The sequence below is a fragment of the Anolis carolinensis genome, chromosome 1 (genome assembly GCF_035594765.1).
Source record: "Anolis carolinensis isolate JA03-04 chromosome 1, rAnoCar3.1.pri, whole genome shotgun sequence".
Lineage (NCBI taxonomy): Eukaryota > Metazoa > Chordata > Lepidosauria > Squamata > Dactyloidae > Anolis > Anolis carolinensis.
In genome coordinates, this window is record NC_085841.1 from 177889238 (window position 1) to 177910382 (window position 21145).

A 21145-nucleotide genomic window follows, 5' to 3' on the forward strand; every position below is an offset into this window, starting at 1 on the left:
TAAGCTGACCTTCTGTGTAAGATGAGGGCAGGTTTGGGAGTCGGAATTATGGACTTTGATATGCCTCCTGGATAAGCCAAGGGACATTCCTCAGAGAGGCCAAGTGCTAGCACTGACTGGGGGATCAGCCACCACACTGCTGCCATTTTCAGAGATTTTTTAAAGCCTGGGTTAGTGCAACGGTGGAAAGAAAATAGGGGTTGGTGCTTCTTTTAGGGTTTTCTGGGACCGATTAAGCTCTTGCCTTTCCCCACTCTCCTTGGAGATGGTCCCTTTTTTTTAATAAGAGTTGAGGTATACCACTTACATTGATCTGTGAATAGGTTGACTCAGGGTTGTTGTTTTTTTCAATTTTTTACTAAAATTTTTGGACTTGTATACAATACATACAGTAAAAAAATAGAGACATGCATTTCCTTCCAACTTCCATAGGAATTAGTTGAAATGCTGGGTAGCATCTGCATTTCTCAAAGGGATGGCAATGACAAGTCATCAATCATAAACCAGCCCAAGTTCTTTGAGGTCCCTGAGCGTGGAGACTCTTGCTAGAAGCCTTTCCCTTGGGAACTTTGGAGAGGAAGGCCCCTTTGGGGGGGGGGGGGGGAGACTCTGCACTTCAATAAAAGCTTTGCTCACAGTAGTTTCCCTGCGTCAAGAAGGTTCATCGCCTCCAGTTCCCAGCCTCTTGATTCAGGTGGCCAGCAGTCGCCGTTACTCATGAGTAGACTGGGATTGAGTCTACTTCTCTGTTGTTTCATGTACCAAGTTTTGTTTCTACACTCTCAAATCCCTGCCTTACTTCTAAGAACTATTCATGAACGTTTGAACCCTGTTTGTGTTCCTTGCTTGCTGAATTGACTCCCCACTCAAACGCTGTTTCGGTTTTGTGCTTCGGTATCTGGACTTTGGACTCTAATACTGGACATATTCCTTGACATTTCTGGACTATCTTATACCTTTTCTTAAAGGGCCATTGTTTGCTCAACCTTTCCACCAATTCATTTTTGGATTACTATTTGCTTTAATAAAGATATTAAAAGATTATTGGCCTCAGTGTTGGTTTTCAGTGCTCTCGCTGCCTGGATCGTAACACAACATACAATATATATATTCATAGATAAGTCAACCTCATGTATAAGTCAAGGGCAGGTTTTGGGGCCAGAATAATGGATCTTGGTGTGATCTGTGGGGAAGTCGGGGGTTATTCTGCCAAAAGGGGGAAGCACCAATGCCACCCCAGAGGGTCAGCCACTCCTGGCTACCACTTCTGTTTTCCTATCCAGGCATTATAAAGGCCAGAAACCGTACATTGTTGGATATTGCTACGATGCTCAAAACCTCAAGGTACCTGCTGAACCTAGCTTGTGATTTGCATAACTTCTCCCGATGCTCCATAGTCATCCATGAAATCAACCCAGATTTTTCCAAATCAGTTGGATCTTTGGGATGCTGATTACTGTGCAGGAAGTATGAGAGTGTTGGACTATGACCTGGAGACCAGAGTTTGATTCATTGCGTAGCCATGAAAATCTGTTGGCAGTCCGTGGGCAAACCACACACTCTCAGCTCAGAAAACTCTGTGACAGATTTGCCTTAGGCCACTATAGGTCAGAAATGACTTCAAGGAGAATAACAACAGTAACAGACAATAAATGTTATAATATGCAGTTAACAATTATATCTTGTACAGTTAAGTAGCGACAGTGTGAGTTCTGCAGCCAAATATATTTCCGGGCCTCCAGGCTGCAGAAAACAAACAGTATAATGTTCTGCTGAATAACTTTTATGGGAAATATACTCGAATCCATGGACACATGAATTTTGTGTCCATGGATTCAAACCACCCACAGCTTGAAAATATTTTTTTTGAAATCTCAAAATTAAATTTTGCTATCTTATGTAAAGGACATAATTTTAATACAGTATTTGCAGAAACGGGGCTTGTGCTGCCCTGGATTTTGTAATTCACAGGGGGTCCTGTAACCAAACACCAGCAGATACCAAAGGCCCAATGTGCACTCTCTTTCTTTAGCTGTTTACACACACACACACACACCCACACTGCTATTGGCTTCCACATCAAAGGGACAGTTAATCCACTGCAGGTTTGAAATGAGCTCTACAAGGTGATGCTTGTATGTATGTATTTTTGAGTAATTCATAGTCACTAACACAGTTCCTCTTTCCTTCTAGGATTCATTCCAGGACCCAGGATCATGGCAGACCTTTCCAACGAGGAAAACAAAAATATTGTAGAGACACACCTAGATCCTCCAGTGAAGGAAGAGATAGTGAAGAAAGGAAAGGAAGCTAGGGTTGACAGACGGGAATTCACCCTGTCTCATGGATTCGAACTACCAACCTTCAGGTCAGCAATTCAATTGGCACAAGGGTTTAACCCATTGCGCCACTGTGGCCTTATTCCCCATGAAGTCCCTTGGCTTTTTTATGGCAATATTTTGTTTTGATTGCATAGGCATTTAGTTATACCAGCCCTTCTTTGCTAAGCCCAGGAGGAATTTCTCTAATTATGAACAGGCTTTTGTCTAGGCCTAAGGGATGATAGGTATTGAACTCACCTTCCAGCCCTTGTCTTTTTCTAATGTTCTCCTTATGCAAAGATTAGGTAGAGAAGAGCTTGGAGAAACTCAAACATAAATATTTGCCATTTTAGTATGTTCTCCTCACCCCCAACCCCCAAATGCCTACGTTTTTAAACTTTGTGACTATTTTGAATCCTGTCTGTTCTTCCAATCATTTTTTATTCTCTTTTGATACATTTTTTGTCAAAATTGTAATTTTTGTTTTGTTTATTTTAAGGCCAGCTAGTTGTCCAAATTCCTTGATTGTGTCTTAACCATTTTTGAATATTCTCTCTCGGATTCTCAATTATATAAATTATATCATCGGTGAAGGCTCTAAGATTGTACTCCTGTTTATCTATTTTAATTCCTCTTAATTCTCTGTCCTCTCATATACTTTTTATCAAAATCTCCAGAGCAAATATGAATATCAAGAACAGTTTTCTTCAGTTTAAGTTAAAGGGAGCTTTTTTGGTAACACCTATTGCACTATGCTAGAGGCTAGACGAGGTCTAGGTGAAGCCATTCCCGCGTGTTGGATGTGACCTCTTGGGCTCTTTCCTCGGGCCTTCCTCTCTGTCCCTGCCCTTTCATCATGAGGATGTGATGGACTGCTGCTTCCTTATGCTGAGAAGAGGGCCGAGGCTGAGACACATTAGATGTACTTATTTCTATTAAAAGAGAGCCACTGGTGATTTTGACCTCCCTGAGATACCAGTCGGACCCTTGCTTGTAATTCAGAACATACACAATGCTGGATGCAGTCATGCTTGCTGAAATCTCGGGCCTGCTACCTGTGTCAGGCTCTGCATGGAAAGAATATTTTAACACAGAACTTCTTTCTGTGGAAAGTGAAGGAGATAAAAAGATTTCTTTCAGTTTGTAACAGAAGCTCTTCTCCCTATTCTAACTTACAACCTTATCACATGGAGGCCAAGAAGCATCTTCTCCCTTTCAGATGACACAGAGCTACTTCCGGCAGGGGTCCGTTGGAGTCGGGTATACAGAGGAGTTGGGTATACACTGGCCTCTCCTCATAGAAGATGCCAGGGATGAAGCGAGAGGAAGCCGGGGACAGCACGGAAACATCATGGGATGGGATTCCACACCCACCGACAGTAAGGGGACAAAGCCTTATGTTGCCCCACTGTCGTGCCCCAGGACTTGGTATATCCACTGACATGCATCTGCAATATTGTGTTTGCCTTTGTAGTTTGGCCCTCTTGTCCTTCTGTGCCTCTAGATGTGATGTAATAGCTCCTCCCTTCTCTCTCAGTACTGTACTTGTTGTTCTGAAGAGAGAACATGGCTGCTCAGCTCCTGAGAATTTGTCATTTTTTACCTACGGTTGTATGACATGACGTATTACAAGGTCTACCTGGGTTAAAGCATCTGGAATCTTATCTATGTCTCCTCAGTTGAGCTGAACACTGGCTGATGACATATATCTGGTGTAAGTACTACAGTAAAGTCCCACTTATCCAACATAAACGGGCCAGCAGAATGTTGGATAAGCGAATATGTTGGATAATAAGGAGAGATTAAGGAGAAGCCTATTAAACATCAAATTAGGTTATGATTTTACAAAGTAAGCACCAAAACATCATGTTATACAACAAATTTGACAGAAAAAGTAGTTCAATGTGCAGTAATGCTATGTAGTAATTACTGTATTTACGAATTTAGCACCAAAATATCACGATGTATTGAAAACATTGACTACAAAAATGCATTGGATAATCCAGAACGTTGGATAAGCAAATGTTGGATAAGTGAGACTCTACTGTAGTTAAATGGAGAAAGCTACAGGATGCTCCCACAAGCTCACACTTGCAGCCAAACTATTGAGTCAGAATACCCACGGTTTCCCCTGCTGTTCCCTGGCTTCTCGACCTCCATGTTATGTGGTCTTTAATATTCCCCATGATGTCTCTATTGCTTTTTATGATATTATTTTACGATATGATATTATATCAATATTTTGTTTTGGTTGCATAGGCATTCAGTTATACTAGCCCTTCTTTGCTAATTCCAGGAGGAATTTCCCCTCATTATGAACAGACCTTTGTCTAAGCCTAAGTGATATGTTGGATATTTTGACTGCTTTGATCATTTCTATCTAGGCACAAGAATGAATTTTTTTCTGGAAAACCAGTGGGGAAATATGCGTGTTTCCCTTCTTCTACTCCCTGAGCTTCAGAAATCTGCGGATGCCAAGAAATCTGTTAAACTTGAGAAATCTGTCAGTAAAAAATTGAAGGTAATTATTATTATTATTATTATTATTATTATTATTATTAGTATTAGTATTTGCCAGCTGCAAAAGGCCACCCTGCTGGGATCTGCGCGCATCATTCGAAAATACACCACACAGTCCTAGGCACTTGGGAAGTGTTCGACTTGTGATTTTGTGATATGAAATCCAGCATATCTATCTTGTTTGCTGTGTCATAATAAAATAATAATTTTATTTTTATACCCCCCCCCCCCCATCTCCGCGAAGGGACTCGGGGCGGCTTACATGGGGCCAAGCCCAGACATCAGACAATATAAAAACATAGCAATAAAACAAGTCAATCGACAATAAAACAAATCATAAAACAAATAAGGTCACTTACAATAAATATAATGATAAAATCTTGGGTTGGCTCCAAAAAGAACTGGGCCAAAAGTGCAAGTTGTGTCAGTACCATCAGGGAGAGGTAGATGCCAGAGCTATCCTTCCCATTAAAGTGCTGGGGAAGGCGTACACAAGGGACTATTGGTAAATGAAATGGTAAAGATATAAAATTGATGATGTGCCTTCCTCCCTTCCTCTCTTTTCAATGTCCATGCATCAAGAAGGAGTATTTTAGTATCAATGACTACATAGTGCTAAAGCTATCATACTGACAGTCTCTGGTTTCACCATTTTGGGCCCTTTTCCATTGCACAATGGTAGTGCTATGATCCTTCTTTGACTGCCATGGCAGCCACCTATGGGGTTCTGGGATTGAGACTTTGGTCAGAGGCACCAGAGTAGGTGCCTGGCTGAGCTTTGTAGATGTCGTTCCCTGAGTTGCAGGAGAGAGTTTTAGTCTAGGACATTTGCTCTATGATTGCAGGTGCCAATGAGACTCACGGGCACCTGGGCACTGACCTGGCAGTGCTGCATTCTAATACAGCACTCCAAGCAATCCACAAGAAGAGGAGCTGACATCCTCAATTCCATGGCTGTCACTAGAGATAATTTCCAGGTAGGCCAGCCCCATCATACCAGGAGCAAGATGGTTATGATCAAATGCACCCATTCATATTTATTAATGTTCGTTTGCTTTAATTTCATTGGCAGAGTTCTAAAAAATGATCAGAATGGAACTCAAACCCACTTTCTCCCATTGACTTTATTGATAGAATGTTCATATTCAGGAATATTAATTGGTTTTCACTGACTTTGAAATGCAGTGTTTTTTTAGTTAATTTTGCCACTGTTTGTCTCCACACACTGTGATGAACAGGGGTATACCAGGTGGGTGGGTGCTCTCTTGGTGCCTAACAAAGAGGGGCATGTAAAAAGGTGGGAAGGCCACCCCTTACCAGTCAGGAAATCTGCTTAGTTCACTATGTTTTATGTGTTTACGCTGCAAAGCAAAAATGTCCATCAATGCATGCAAAAACTGCCACATTTGCACAACAACGTGTATGTTTTAGAACACCCCCCCCCCTTTGCACAAAACGTAAGTTTTCACCCAAACTCTGGGTTTTTTTTTTTGAATGTGTGCAGATTTTTTGTGTGTACAAAAGCCTCCATTTTCCAGGGGGGGAGGGGGAGGGGGTTGTGTTATTGGAAGAAAACCATGTTTTTCACGCAAATCAACCACATTTGATATGTGCTTTTATGCAGAGGAATGTCTCAAAATACTTCACTAAACAAAATGATCATTTTTGTGTTGTCCTTCTGTTTGGATTTTGCCACCTATTTTTGACTAGGAAACGATTAATGTGAGATAGCATGCACAATCTTTCCCTAACTTCCTTAGTACAATGAATCCCGAAGAACTGAGTTTTGAAATTAACAAGTAGTAGTCCATATCAAAACAGTGTTTTCTGAATTGTCCAGTCTTGCTTCCCTTTTTAGTTACAGAGTGTTTGTTTTGGTAATGCACCTGGAAATTGCTTGGCCCTGGATGACTCTCAGGGATACCTAATAATCAAGTGTCCCAACGCACCTACCCGGACTCTATGGTCCTGAACCGCGTTGGGAATGAAATGTCTTCCATCAATGAGGTGGGTAGTGCTCCGCAGAACTTCGTATATGTGAGGAATTCCCTTCTTCTGATTCTTATTTCTTCTTCTCTCTCTTTTTGTGCTGAGAAGCAATCAAATAGATGGGTTGGTTAAAAAAACCCAAGTGTCTTTGTGAAATGGTTTGGTCTCTGAGATATTTGTGTTGGGCTGTCTGTGACCATTATCAATGAATCTGTTGATGTGAAATGTTGGTGAATCAGTCCTTGAGAATGTTCCGTTGGTTTAATGAGCCTACTGAAGTTGGGATGAGTGATTATATTTGGGTCTATATATGCAATATATTTAGCCCATAGTCAAAGCTTTCCGACAGTACTCCTGACAACTCTTTCCTCAGCAAGGGAAGAGTTGTGTTTTATACCACTTCCATGTCTTCCTGTCAATATGTCTGGAGTAACATATATATCTTGTGCAATTGACAAGCAGCAACTTCGACTTTCTGTGTTTCTCTCCTTTTTTATTTTCAGGAAGCATGTCTGGAAGAATATATGTATCTCAAGATCTCAAGAGATTGGAATAATGCAAAATTTAAGTGTCCCTGTGAGATTTATGTATATAATTAACTTGCTTTGTTTTTTTCTGTTATGCTTTTTATTTTAAAACTTTATTCTTTAATAAAAACCAAATTTTACATTGTAAACTTGCATTATTACATTGACTATTCCCAGATCTATACTCCGCCAACCCTGCCCTATCACACACCTAACTTTAGGTAAAGGTAAAGGTTTAATGGGCCTACTCAAGTTGGGGTAAGTGATTAAATTCAAGCCTATATATTTAATAGCCCAGTCAAAACTTTCAACTAGTACTCCTGACAACTTGTTCCTCAGCAAGGGAAGAGTTGTGTTTTATACTATTTCCATACCTTCCTGTCGATATGTCTGGAGTTACATATTGTCACCCTCCAATGACTATAAGTCCCATATGTTTTGATTGACCTAAGTTGCAAAAGGCCTATGTTTGAGAAAGACCTGAGCTTGAGAGAAAATGCTGATGTTTGGGAAAAGAGTTGTTCCAGAGAAAAATAAGTTACTTTCAATAATAACAATACATCAAGTCAGAAGCAGTTACCCACTACTCCCTAGGATTCTCATATGGTTCGAACCTATACTTGCAGCAAGAGGAAGGTAAGGAGGTACTGAGATCAGGGTCAATAACATGAAAGCACCATTATCTAGAGTCACATGTTGTTACAGCATAGAAAACCAATGGAACTGCATGATGGTTAAGATGCTTGTGATGTAGCCAACATTAGACGAATCTTTATAAGCCAATAAGGATATGCTTACTATTTCTGTAGAAGTGATAAAAACCCTTGCAACCATTTTGAAAGTGCGACAAATCCTTTTATTGATTGCATTGATGTATGCATGTTTTTGTCGTTATTGCTAAGCTTGCAATAAATAGTTCTTTTGCAGTTTGAAGATCTAACTTTCGTAGTGTCCTTCCTCGCCCTCTCCATAGAAAAGGGGCCTCCTGCTTTTGACTTTGAATTAAGTATTGTTAAATCTTTTACATTTTTGCCTCTTCACACCAAGAAACACAGCATTTTGTGGTCTGCCCTATAGCTAATTGCCTATAACTAATTACCCAGTGATTCCAGGGATCCCTTGGTTAAGACAAAGGAATCCTCTTATAGACCGGAAAACAGAGACCTTCATTTTTCCTGATGGAAAGTATGCTCCACTGCTTGGGGCCCCACAGAGGGGGGAAAGGCATCATGTAGGCCTGGTTTCTGTTGTGGAATCCAGGCCAGTTAAGCCCCAAAATGACCCTCAGTTGTGGAAATTCCACCAAAATATAAAGAGTGCCAGAACATAAGTCCACAACCGGCAGAAACATGCCATGTGGTGTGCAGAAATATGTTATATGTCTCAGGATGGCGAAGGATTGCCCATTCCAATCTTAAAGTTTCAAAAATGTAGTAAAAAGTACATTCTTGATAGAAAAGATTTGGAGCTAACAAGCTTAATGAGCTTGATCTAAAAAGATGGAAAGGTAAAGATCCCCAAAACTACATTTTTCACTTAGAGGCCAAAGCACGCTTTCAGAAAGAGAAACAGGAAAGATGAAGAGAAGATGGTGCCCAAGACCGCATGGCCTTCTTTCCAGGAGACAAATCTTTTCCAATAGCAAGTTCCCTCCCAGAATTACATTGCTATGTCATCACAAGGGGAGGAGACAGTGGTTTCTGGAAAGAGGAGGAAGGCAAGACTTTCAAACACACACAGGAAAGTGGAGGAGGGCCTCCCTAGGCTCTGTCCTGTCTCTGACCAGTTATCTCTTTGAGGGCTAGGAACTTGGTATCAGTAAAGCTTGAGCAGTGCAGGGTGAACCCAACAATTTCCACTAACTATTAATGCTGGGTATATTAGCATCACAAAAGGCCCTTCCACACAGCCATATAACCCAGAATATCAAGACAGATAATCCACAATATCTGCTTTGAACTGGATTGAGTCCATACTGCCATATTATCCAGTTCAATGTGGATTTTATACAGCTGTGGTGCCAAAGAGGCTAGCAGCCAACTATGTTATTTCCACGGATGCCCACAGTTGTTCTGCAAGTAAACTTATGAAGGAGCAGCATGGTCTCTGGGCTATTATCAACCCAAGAAGAACAAGGCCTGGCCGTTAATCATCAGCCACCACCACTGAGTGGGCCTCAAAGGAAGAAGCTTCAAAAGATGCCAAGCGAGACTGTGCTGCCGCTGGCCCACTTGAGTGTGATAAAAAGAAGGCCTGGCACATGAGGAGTCATCATCAGTCTGCTTAACAATGAAATAAAATACACCACGAGATCATTGCAGGCCTGTTGCTCACATTGGGAAGCCTTAAAGCATGACATGTGGCCTGCAACAAAATGGAGGCCTCCCAATCCACTGAGACCTGCCATAAAATGTAGGCCTCAAATATTGAAAGGAGGGGGGATGTGATGACACAATTAATGTGTGGGATTGCCTGTGCCTTAATCCAAGGCTGAGAGAGTGTGATTCCCTCCAGACAACAATCTGTGAAGCATTATTTCAGGAAGGAATTGCCTGTAATCCTGACTATCGTAAAGGGGGGAGGTGCCTTTCAGGAGGCCCAGAGCTGGGTGAGGAGGAGGAGGACTCTGCTGAGCGTGGCCACCCAATTTCATGCCCTTTTGGTCCTGCCAAAAATGGAAGGGCAGAACCTGGCCAAATGGCAGGGCGAGTGAGTCCCTGGGAGGCCAAGGCAAAGTGATGGAGTCCTGTTCTCCTCTCCTCTGGGCAGGGAAGAGGAGGAGCAGGAGGGACAGGCCCGGACCACAGGAGAAGCCTGCCACAGAGCTGCCCATTCAACAAACCGGACAGACAGAGACATTATCTATAGAAGTCACTAGCAAGGCCCCTTCAGAGATGGAGTAAAGGAAGGCACTGGAGGGGCCTTAAATAGGTTCAGCTCAGCCCCTCACCATGTGAATGGGGCCAGTGAAGCCCTTTGGCTGCGGGAGGGGCTTATGGGCGGCTTTTCATCTAACTACTACTGTACTATCAAAGGTGACACTAAACCAGCCTGGTGTTTTAGGCAATTGCTAGAGCCAAGTGAGCATTTTATGGGCTTTGTAGTTGTTCAGAAAACTCATAGGTCCTTTTTCCTACTTTTTTATGATGCCACATATGACAATTAAAGTCTAAGGCCCATTCAGATGTGGTTATTTGTTCCCTGTTGGCCTGCAGTTCTCATGTCTGGATGAAGGCTCCTCTGGAAGAGCTGATGGATCCAGGCAACAGATCCCATTGAGTGGCTTGCAATTTCACTCACTATGTATGGCCAACGAAGCTGAATCCTATATAAAATGGCACTGGAGGGCCAGGTGGCTTTGGGGAGTGCATCAACCTCCAGCGCAGATAAGACTTACTAGAGTAGTGAATGCCATCGGCCTCTGCCACATATGCTGGGCCAAGGAGCACGGGTGGCTTCAGCCACATGGGTGGATGGCAAATATTTGTGTGAACTAATTGAAAAAAAATGAACAAATCCCTATGTACAGTTCATATATCTTGTTTATAGTGCAAAAAAATAAAATAAAGAAGTAACAATACAATATTTAAAAAGCAAGAACTATTTTAACCAACATAAACTTAACATGTGTTGTTGAAGGTTTTCATGGCCAGAATCACTGGGTTGCTGTGAGTCTTCCGGACTGTATTATTATTACTACTATTATTATTATTTGTGCCTATAATGTAACAGCTAATATACACGAACTTCATATATACATGTGTAGTTTGGGTTATTCCAGTTACTTGAAATTATGAGTTTAAGGTATTGCCATCCTTCCAAACATGATCTATGAAAATAAAAAGGGAAAAAGACACAGAAAGTTTAATACATATGACTCCAGACATATCGACAAAATGACATAGAAATGGTATAAAACACAACTTTTCCCTGGCTGAGGAAAGAGACTATGGGCTATAAAATATATAAACCTAAATTGAATCACTCATTCCAACTTGAGTAGGCCCGTCAAATACTTTCATGGCTGGAATCACTGGGTTGTTGTGAGTTTTCCGGGCTGTATGGCCATGTTCCAGAAACATTTTCTCCTGATGTTTTGCCCACATCTATGGCAGGCATCCTCAGAGGTTGTGAGATCTGTTGGAAATTAGGCAAAGGAGGTTTGTATATCTTTGTGGATTGTCCAGGATGGGAGAAAGAACTCTTGTCTGCTGGAGGCCAGTGTGAATGTTGTAATTAATCACCTTAATTAGTATTTGATGGCCTTGCAGCTTCCAGGCCAGGCTGCTTACTGCCTGGGGGAATCCTTTGTTGGGAGATGTTAGGTGGCCCTGATTATTTCATGTCTGGAATTCCCCTGTTTTCATAGTGTTGTTCTTTATTTACTGTCCTAATTTTAGAGTTTCTTAATGCTAGTAGCCAGATTTTGTTTATTTTCATGGCTTCTTCCTTTTTATTGAAATTGTCCACATGCTTGTGGGTTTCAATGGCTACTCTGTGTGGTCTGACAAGGTGGTTGTTAAGAGTGGTCCAGCATTTCTGTGTTCTCAAATAATATGCTGTGTCCAGGTTGGTTCATCAAGTGCTTGTGACACCCCTGGCAGCGAGAGCACTGGAAACCAATACACTGAGGCCAATAAACAATCTAATATCTTTATTAAAGAATTGAAGAAATAAAACAAAAACAAGCAGAAGATAAAGTTCATCAATAGTCCTTTTAGGAAAGGTCAAATATAGTCCAATAATATATTGTCCAATGTCCAATATTAGAGATTAAAGTTTGTAATCCAAAAACCGAAACACACTCAAACTTCCAAGCAGTTTGAGTGGGGAAACGTCCAAGTCTTTTACTAGAGTTCAATGCAAGTCCAAGGCAAGGAATTGAAGACAAGGCTGGAATCACGGCACGACAAGACAAGGCTGGAAACCCGGCAAGGCAAGACAAGGAAACGCGGCTAGGCAAGGCACAGCTAGGCTGGAAGGTAGTGGATCCAAACCCGGTCCACACTTGGCTGGAAGTGAAGTTAATCCTCCAACTGACACGTTGACTCCGCGCTGGCTAGCCAGCGCACAGAGCTTTTAAGGAACTTCAAATCTTTTCACAGAGCAGGTGTCCAAATGCTCTTTTCCCAAGGGAAAAGAGCTAAAACAACATCTTCAACCAGATGCGATCCTCCCTGAGAATTCTCAGGGGAAAACAGGTTAATCAGCAGATTCTCTAGCTGCTAATCGCACGCTCCTTTTTCTGCCAGCTTTCTCAAACCTACTAGTTTCCCAAAGCATTCGTCTATCAAAGGGAGGGGAACTGGTGGGAGAAGGCTCCGTTTCAAGGGCCTTTTTAATGAGCTGTGGGCTAGAATTGTCAATAGGGAGTATCTGGAATGGGGCAGAATCTTGCTGAATGGGCACAAACCCCATTTCCTCGTCACTTTGGTCCATAATGGAGGCAGGATCACGGCCCAAGGCTTCAGGGGATAACACAGTGCTCTGCTATGGCTGACTTCTCTGGTTGAATCAGTCTGCAGTGCCTTTCATGTTCCTTGATTCGTGTTTGGGCAATGCTGAGTTTGGTGGTCCCTATGTAGACTTGTCCACAGCGGCATGGGATACGGTAGACTCCTGCAGAGGTGAGAAGATCCCTCTTGTCCTTTGCTGAACAGAGCATTTGTTGGATTTTCTTAGTGAATCTGTAGATACTTTATAGTTTGAGTTTCTTCATCAGCTTCCCTGTGCGGTCAGTGGTTCCCTTGATGTATAGAAAGAACACTTTTCCTCTGGGTAGATCTTTGTCTTTACCCTCTTGGCTTATTCTAGGCCTTGCAGCTCTTCTGATGTCTGTGGTGGAGTATCCATTGGCCTGTAGAGCCAAGTTTAGGTGGTTCAATTCACCACAGTATTTCAGTGGAAGGCCCCAGGGGCCATCCAGCCCGACTTCTTTCTGTCATGCAGAAAAAGTACAATGAAAGCAACCTCAACAGATGGCCACCCAGCCTTTGTAATAATAATAATAATAATAATAATAATAATAATAATAATAATAATTGGAGAAGACTTGGCTATGGCTCACGAATGGGACCCTGAAGAAGGAGACAGAAGCAAGCCATCAGAACAAATGCAATTAAGGCCAAGATCGAAAAATCAGCTCATGTCCCAAAATGCAGACTGTGCAAGGAAGCTGATGAAACCATTGATCATCTCCTCAGCTGCTGTAAGAAAATCGCACAGACAGACTACAAACAGAGGCACAATTATGTGGCCCAAATGATTCATTGGAACTTATGCCTGAAGTACCACCTCCCAGCAGTAAAGAACTGGTGGGATCCCAAACCTGCAAAAGTATTGGAGAATGAGCACGCAAAGATACTGTGGGACTTCCGAATCCAGACTGACAAAGTTCTGGAACACAACACACCAGACATCACAGTTGTGGAGAAGAAAAAGGTTTGGATCATTGATGTTGCCATCCCAGGTGACAGTCGCATTGGCAAAAAACAACAGGAAAAACTCAGCCGCTATCAGGACTCAAAATTGAACTTCAAAGACTCTGGTAGAAACCAGTGCAGGTGGTTCCGGTGGTGATCAGCACATTGGGTGCTGTACCAAAAGATCTCAGCTGGCATTTGGAAACAATAGACATTGACAAAATTGCAATCTGCCAAATGCAAAAGGCTACCCTACTGGGATATGCACGCATCATCCGAAAATACATCACATAGTCCTAGACACTTGGGAAGTGTTCGACTTGTGATTTTGTGATACGTAATCCAGCATATCTATCTTGTTTGCTGTGACATAATAAAATAATAATAGTAAAAACCCCAGTGGCCATCCAGTTCAACTCCCTTTTGCCATGCAGGAAAAGCACAATTGTCATACCCCTACAGAAACTTCAATTTTCTTAGTAAGTCTCAATTGCCCCCTTAGTTAAAATGGGTTTAATTATTTTCTGTATAGTTTTCTGTGGGAGGGAATCTTAGTTAGACCCTACCCCTTTAAGAACTCAGCAGCTCCTTTGCAGTCCTTTAGTTAGACAAAGGGTGTCAGGAATCTATAGGCTGCAACATGTTCCATGTTTAAGGTTTAGGAAACTCTAGTTTAAAGTTTACAAAATTGAATTTAAGAAGTCAAAGGTTAACAAGGAAACTCAGAAGCAATCAAGAGAATATCAGTTAAGCTCTTAGATCCCATCTGTTCCTTAATTTTTTTTGTTTATCAGCTAGACCTGGGAAGAGGGTACTGATCTTTCTTATAGTTAAATTATTATTTTGTTTATTGGTACAGCTTTTTAGTGTGAATTTCTAACTCTGTCCTCACCGAGAATTGGGCACCCAAAAGTTAGCTCAGGTGACAGAACAGTGGAATATGGATGCCTCAAGGCTCCACCAGTCGAAGATCGAAGCCTGCAGGCCCTACTGGGGGAAGTAGACTCTTCTAGGCTCCAGCAGTAAAAGAGAAATAATCTTTTGAGCTCCAGCCAGCAGAAGATAGATTTCCTAGCCCCATTCAGAAAAATATTACCAGCCTAATCCTCTAGCTGGATGGAAGCAAGGTGGCGAGCTGCTTCTAAAAGCCAGGAGTTTGTGCGCTAAAGCAAAGCCAATAGCAGTGGCCATTTTGAGTAATTTATGATGTAATTTCAAATGCTCAGCACCACCACCAGCCACTTTTGTCCCTTTGAAAAGCAGTTCGAGTGCTTCGTGCTAAAGGACATTCTATTTTAAAGCTTACTTAAAGGTTACAGAACTTTTACTTTTCGATGCCTGTATTGATGAAGGTGTATTGGGAAAATATAATACTTGTATTGGAAAATATATATTGAATGTAATCATGTTAAAGAAATAGATATAGATAATATGTAATCACCAGCAGATTGTGTGCTAGCCTTAGAAACACTCTGCTCAGCAAATGTGTCTCTGACCAAAGTTCACTCTGAGTGCCAGGGTTAAGTGTCAACAAGAATAGATAAGCTAATGGACAAGAGACAAATTAAGCCTTTTTGGGATGTCAAGATAAGACCTGGCGCCATGAGGGGAGTGCCATTAAGTCTCTGACAGCTGAGATAACTGGGATTCTCCTTAATTAATGAGTACCCCTAATGGATGAGATGAGAATTCCAGTGCTAATAGGTCTCTGACAGCTGGGATAAGGGGATTCTCCTTAATTAATGAGAATCCCTAATGGATAGGGCGAGGATTCCAAAGATAACGCCCTAATGGAGGGTTAGAGGTCTTGAAAGCAGTCTATATTTTAGGAAAATGCAAAGTTAAGCTTTTAGTTAAGTGCCCAGTAAGACTTTTTTTGACACTAATTGGTGATTGATAATACCTGTGTGACGCAGTAGATGGAGGAAAAAGGGTATATAAGAACTTGTGATCCTCAGTTCTGGTACCTTCGCTTTCCTGATTACAGGAGAAGGTCTTTTTCTTTATTGCTGTATTCTCACTGGCCATTGAGAATAAAGACATCATTTTTCTACAGCCACTGGAACTCTCTTTGTCTCATTGCCTCAAACCTTTGTCTGCCCTTTCAGTATGACTTCACCACTTAATTCAAAAGTGAGTGGATCGATTGAAGACAGAACCACAAAATAAATCAAAAGGCTGATAGCAGCAACAGGAAAATAAGATCTTATTCATCCAAAGTAACAGGGATAGGAATATTCAGTCCTTTCTGCTTGGAGTAACTCAGTCCAGCATTGTAAAGGCAACACAGAAGAAAGTGAACTCTTTCAAAGATGACTACTTCCCTTAAAAAAAAAAAAGAGCCAGAACCACCAAGCAGCTTTTCTACAAGCTCAAGTAAAGGTACTGCAGACTACATGCTCCAAAATGCTGCAAGCCCTTTTAGCCACCAAACAGCATATCTCCAACAACAGATGACACCAAATTAGGAGGGATAGTTAATACTCCAGAGGACAGCATCAGAATTCAAAATGACCTTAACAGATTGGAGAGCTGGACCAAAACTAATAAAATGAATTTCAACAAGATACTGCACTTAGGCAGAAAAAATGAAATGCAAAGATACAAAATGGGTGATGCCTGACACAACAACAATCCATGTGAGAAAGCTCTTGTGGACAACAAGTTGAACATCAGCCATCAGTGTGATGCAGCAGCTAAAAAAGCCAGTGGGATTTAGGGCTCTTTTAAAAGGAGTATAGTGTCTAGATCAAGGGAAGTCACGGTGCCTTTGTATTCTGCTTTGGTTAGACCTCACTTGGAATATTGTGTCCAATTCGGGCACTACAGTTCAAAAGAGATATAGACAAGTTGGAAGGTGTCCAGAGTAGACATGGAAATGAAGCTTCTGGAAGTTAAAGCAGATGCAAAACAAATAGATTTCTATAAGACAAAAACAAATCATCAAAGAGCAAGCCAAAACAGATGTAGCAGCAGTGGATGCAAAACAAGCCAAAGCAGACACAGTTGCTGCTGCAGAACAGGCCTGCCAAGCCAAAATAGATGCCGCACAAAAGACAAAGGCAGAAGAATTGTTAGAAAGATTTTGGAACAGGTTTTGGAACAAGGCCTTGAAAACCTCATAGCAAAGGTGTTATGATATGTAAGAAATATGTGTGTGTGTGTGTGTGTGTGTGTCAACTGCAAAATAAGATGCATGAAGCTGATTGGTTGAGCCATGTCAGGAGAGCTGTTAGGCCTGGGAGTTTTTTTTTGATACTGTGGCAATTTTATTCAGGCTTGAGCTAAGCAGATGCAGAGACAGATGGAAGAAAGAAACAGAGAGAGAGAGAGAGAGAGACAGAATTTGAAGTATGCTTTTGCTTCATGATCTGCTATAAGGAATTTATCCACATAGACAAAAGAAAGTCTACTTCAAATCTCTCATAAAAGAACATGTGAGTTGGTGCAACTGACCACATTGTACATATGTTGTTCCGAGTTTAAAAAGAATAAATCATTGTTATCCTCCATGACACATATCTTCTTTCTCTGGCAAGGCAGTGCGTGGACTAGACATTTTGATTTTTAATTATATCACAAAAGGTGATTTCTTAGAACCAGCAACATCAGTGGCTCAGGTGCCTAAAAGGCAACAACCACAGCACATTGACATGACAGCAGAAGCAACAAACCAAGAGGCAGTCCCACTGAGCAGTTTGCACAAGTCAGTGTGAAGCAAGATTGGCCAGCAAATACACACAGTGTGCACAGCCAACCTACACTACTCCAGTTGCAGCATACAATCTCAACCCTGCAGCTCCTAGATGGGAACCAGGGCTTCTTTAAATGAAGGTGATTTCTGAAGTGTCATCAACTCCACAGTTTCCTTCAGCCCAGTTTAATATTCTGAATACGACTTTTTCCATAAACCCTAGGAGAGACCTAGCTGACAGAGGAATACAGAAATTTTCCTGACAAGGCAGAAGATTATCTGTTATGGAAAATTGCATTCCAGAGAGCCCTTACGGAGTTAATACTCTCTGTAGAAGAAAAGCTGACTTTAAGGTAACCTGGCTAGGCCTGGCTTCTTCTACACAAATAAAGAGGATCTATGCCGCACACATCAAAAACCCTTATATGGCCTTAGACCGAGTATGGGTTGGATTAGATAATATATTTGGAACATCTGCAGATATTGAGACTTCGCTCTTATGAAAACTAAAAATATTGCCTGCACTTATAATGAAGGAATCCGATAAATTGTGGGATTTTGCAGACCTACTTGAGGAATTGGAGTCAGCAAACCCAGAGTTACCAGAACTTACGTGCCTAGATCAAGATTTAACTCAGTGAGAGGTCATCGACAAGTTGCCCTTCCCATTAACAAAATTCACAGAGTAAAGAAATGTTTGCCTATAAAGAGTCACCAACAAAAATACCATATTCACACCTGGTGAATTTTATAACAAAGATGGCAAAAGAGAGAAATGATCCTCAAATAGGATTTCCTTTTCAAAATCAGAGATGAGAGGAAGCCTCTTAAAGAACCCAAAGGTAAACCACAAGATATGGTTAGAAAGACAAAAACGAATGTGGACATAGTTGAACATCATATAAAAATCCAGTAGAAGTGGTGTGTTCAGGGCATAAAAGGTTACATGACCTCAATGACTGCAAAGAGTTTAGCAAAAAATTAAAAGCCCTATAAAGAAAGCCTATCCTATGTAAGGGAGAAAAATTTTGCTTCAGGTGTCATTCTTTCAAAAACCATATTTCTTTCTTTATTTCATTTATAGACTGCTTTTCTCACCCCTGGTGGGGAACTCAAAGCGGTTCACAAAGTAAATGACAAAATTCAATGCCTTACATCACATGACTAAAAGCATATATGATAGATTAAAACCAATAAACTACAAAACATAAAATATCAAACGTAATCTACATAAAACTTTAAACATTCAACATTGGACCTCGGATGCTTGCTTGAAGAGCAAATTTTTAACTTGTTTCCTAAACACCAGGAAGGAGGGAGTGGATCTAATCTCGCTGGGGAGGGTGTTCCACAGCCAAGGGGCCAACACCGAGAAGGCTCTGTCTCTCATCCCCACCAATCACGCCTGAGAAGGTGGTGGGACCGAGAGCAGGACCTCCTCAGCCTAAGCTATCCTATCCTCATATGGCTAGAGAATGCAAAAGAAAAGTGTCAAGGGTGTTCTAGTGAAAGACATAGTTCAGCATTGCAGTGTACAGCATTGAAACAGCCAAAAAAAGAGAGAAAGTCTGAAGAAGTAGAACACACTTCTTTGAAACCATTGCAACCCAATGAGACCAAAGCAGCCACAGCAACTTGCACCACTTTGTAATGGAGCAAAAATTTGGACATGCCATCCTATTTGTCTTGTGGAGACCCAGAAGACTCACCAAATCAAGCCAAGTGCATGTACATCACACTGGATTCTCACAGCAACACTTCATTGGCTACACCTGAACTTTTCAAGATGTTCCACATCCAGTCAAAGAAAATAGAATATGTCATGACTACATACAGTGAAGACCAGTTCATAGCAGGGAGAACTTTGGATAATATATGCAAACCATTGACAGTACAAAGTAGTTTAAATTACCAACATTCATCGAGTGTCAACACATACCCAAAGATAAAAGGCAAATTCCTTCCAGAAGGATTGCAATGCATCATGAACACCTGAAACCTACAGCGCATGAGTTACCAGAATTTGACCCCAATGCCAAGATTCTCTTACTCATCAGCACAGACTGTTCAGATCTGTTCACAGTCAAAGAACAAGTAAAAGGTCAGCCAGGAGCACTGCTTGCTCAAAACCTGGAACTAGGATGGACTACGCTAGGCCCAGTCTGTTTGAATAGCAAGAGAATACCTTCACACATTTATATCTTTCGTATGAGCTTCATGCCAAATGAACTTCCTACTCAGATGTTGATTGTCCAAATCACAGTCAGATGCGCATCCAAAAAAAAAAATCAAAGTCTAGAATACATGGATACACATCAAACTGAAGAGAAAAGGAAAAATGAGGGAAATGGTCTGACGGAGAGCAGAAGTTCTCAAAATGGAAGAAGAGGCTCAAAGGCGCCCATGTCTACAATAGATGATAGAGTTGAGGAGCGAAACAAAGTAAAGACTTTAAACTGAGTTTTCTGCAAATACTAAATTTAACACTTTCTCCTGCTAAAAACCAAGGTAAAGGTAAAGGTTTCCCCTGATGTTAAGTGCAGTCGTGTCCGACTCTGGGGGGTTGGTGCTCATCTCCATTTCTAAGCCGAAGAGCTGACATTATCCATAGACACCTCCACGGTAATGTGGGAGGCATGACTGCATGGAACACCGTTACCTTCCCGCTGGAGCAGTACCTATTTATCGATTCACATTTGCATGTTTTCGAACTGCTAGGTTGGCAGAAGCTGGAGCTAACAGAGGGTGCTCACTCTGCTCCCCAGATTCAAACCTGTGACCTTTCGGCCTGCAAGTTCAGCAGCTCAGTGCTTTAACATACTGCGCCACCGGGGGTTCCTCCTGCTTAAAAAAAAACCAGACAAATAATCCAGTAACCATAGTCTGTGACATAAAATTCAAAATCAGAAAGCATCATATGAAAAAAGGGCAGTGAACTAGAGAAGGTGAAAGAGATGTTTATGAAGAAGTAAAGAGTTAACAGCCAAGAATACAAAATTAGAAAAGTGCAGAAATCCAACAAACTCCTGAAATCCAGTTTAGGCGCATTAAAAGACAGCTTTGAATTTACAGAAGAGAAACATCAGAATGCTGTAGATCAGGAGAACATAATGCAGCTTCTTGTGAGACGGGAAACTAAGTGGACTTCTAAATTACAGCTCTCCAAGAAGTACATGAAGCTGAAAAACAACAGCTTACATCACAAATTGAGAAGCATATCAAGGAAAGAGGAACTATCCACACAGTTGCCGACACTTCTCGGATCCTTCTTGCAAAGTCTGTTAGCTCTCTTGTGTCTGAGAACAAATGCAAGGAACGTGCCAAGATGCATCATCCCTATGGTTCCTTCACAAAATGGCAAGGAACACGAGACACAGTTCAAGTCAAAGAAGTTACCAAAAATGTCAGTGAGGCAAATTACAAAAAGGAGAAGGAGAAAGGCAAGTCAAATTATTATATTGTGCTGGAGCCTCCTGAAGTGAAACAGGCCATAAGTGTTGTAAAGGCTCAGAGCAATACCCAGTGCAAAAAAGATGCCAAGTCAAAGCTCCACTACTCAAGTGTAGCAGATCAGCCAGATATTAGAAAGCGACTAAAGTATCTCAATTATTCAATGACATTGATTATAAAGCCAAGGCTTGTGGGGAAGCTAGCGTGAGAGTAAGCATGCGG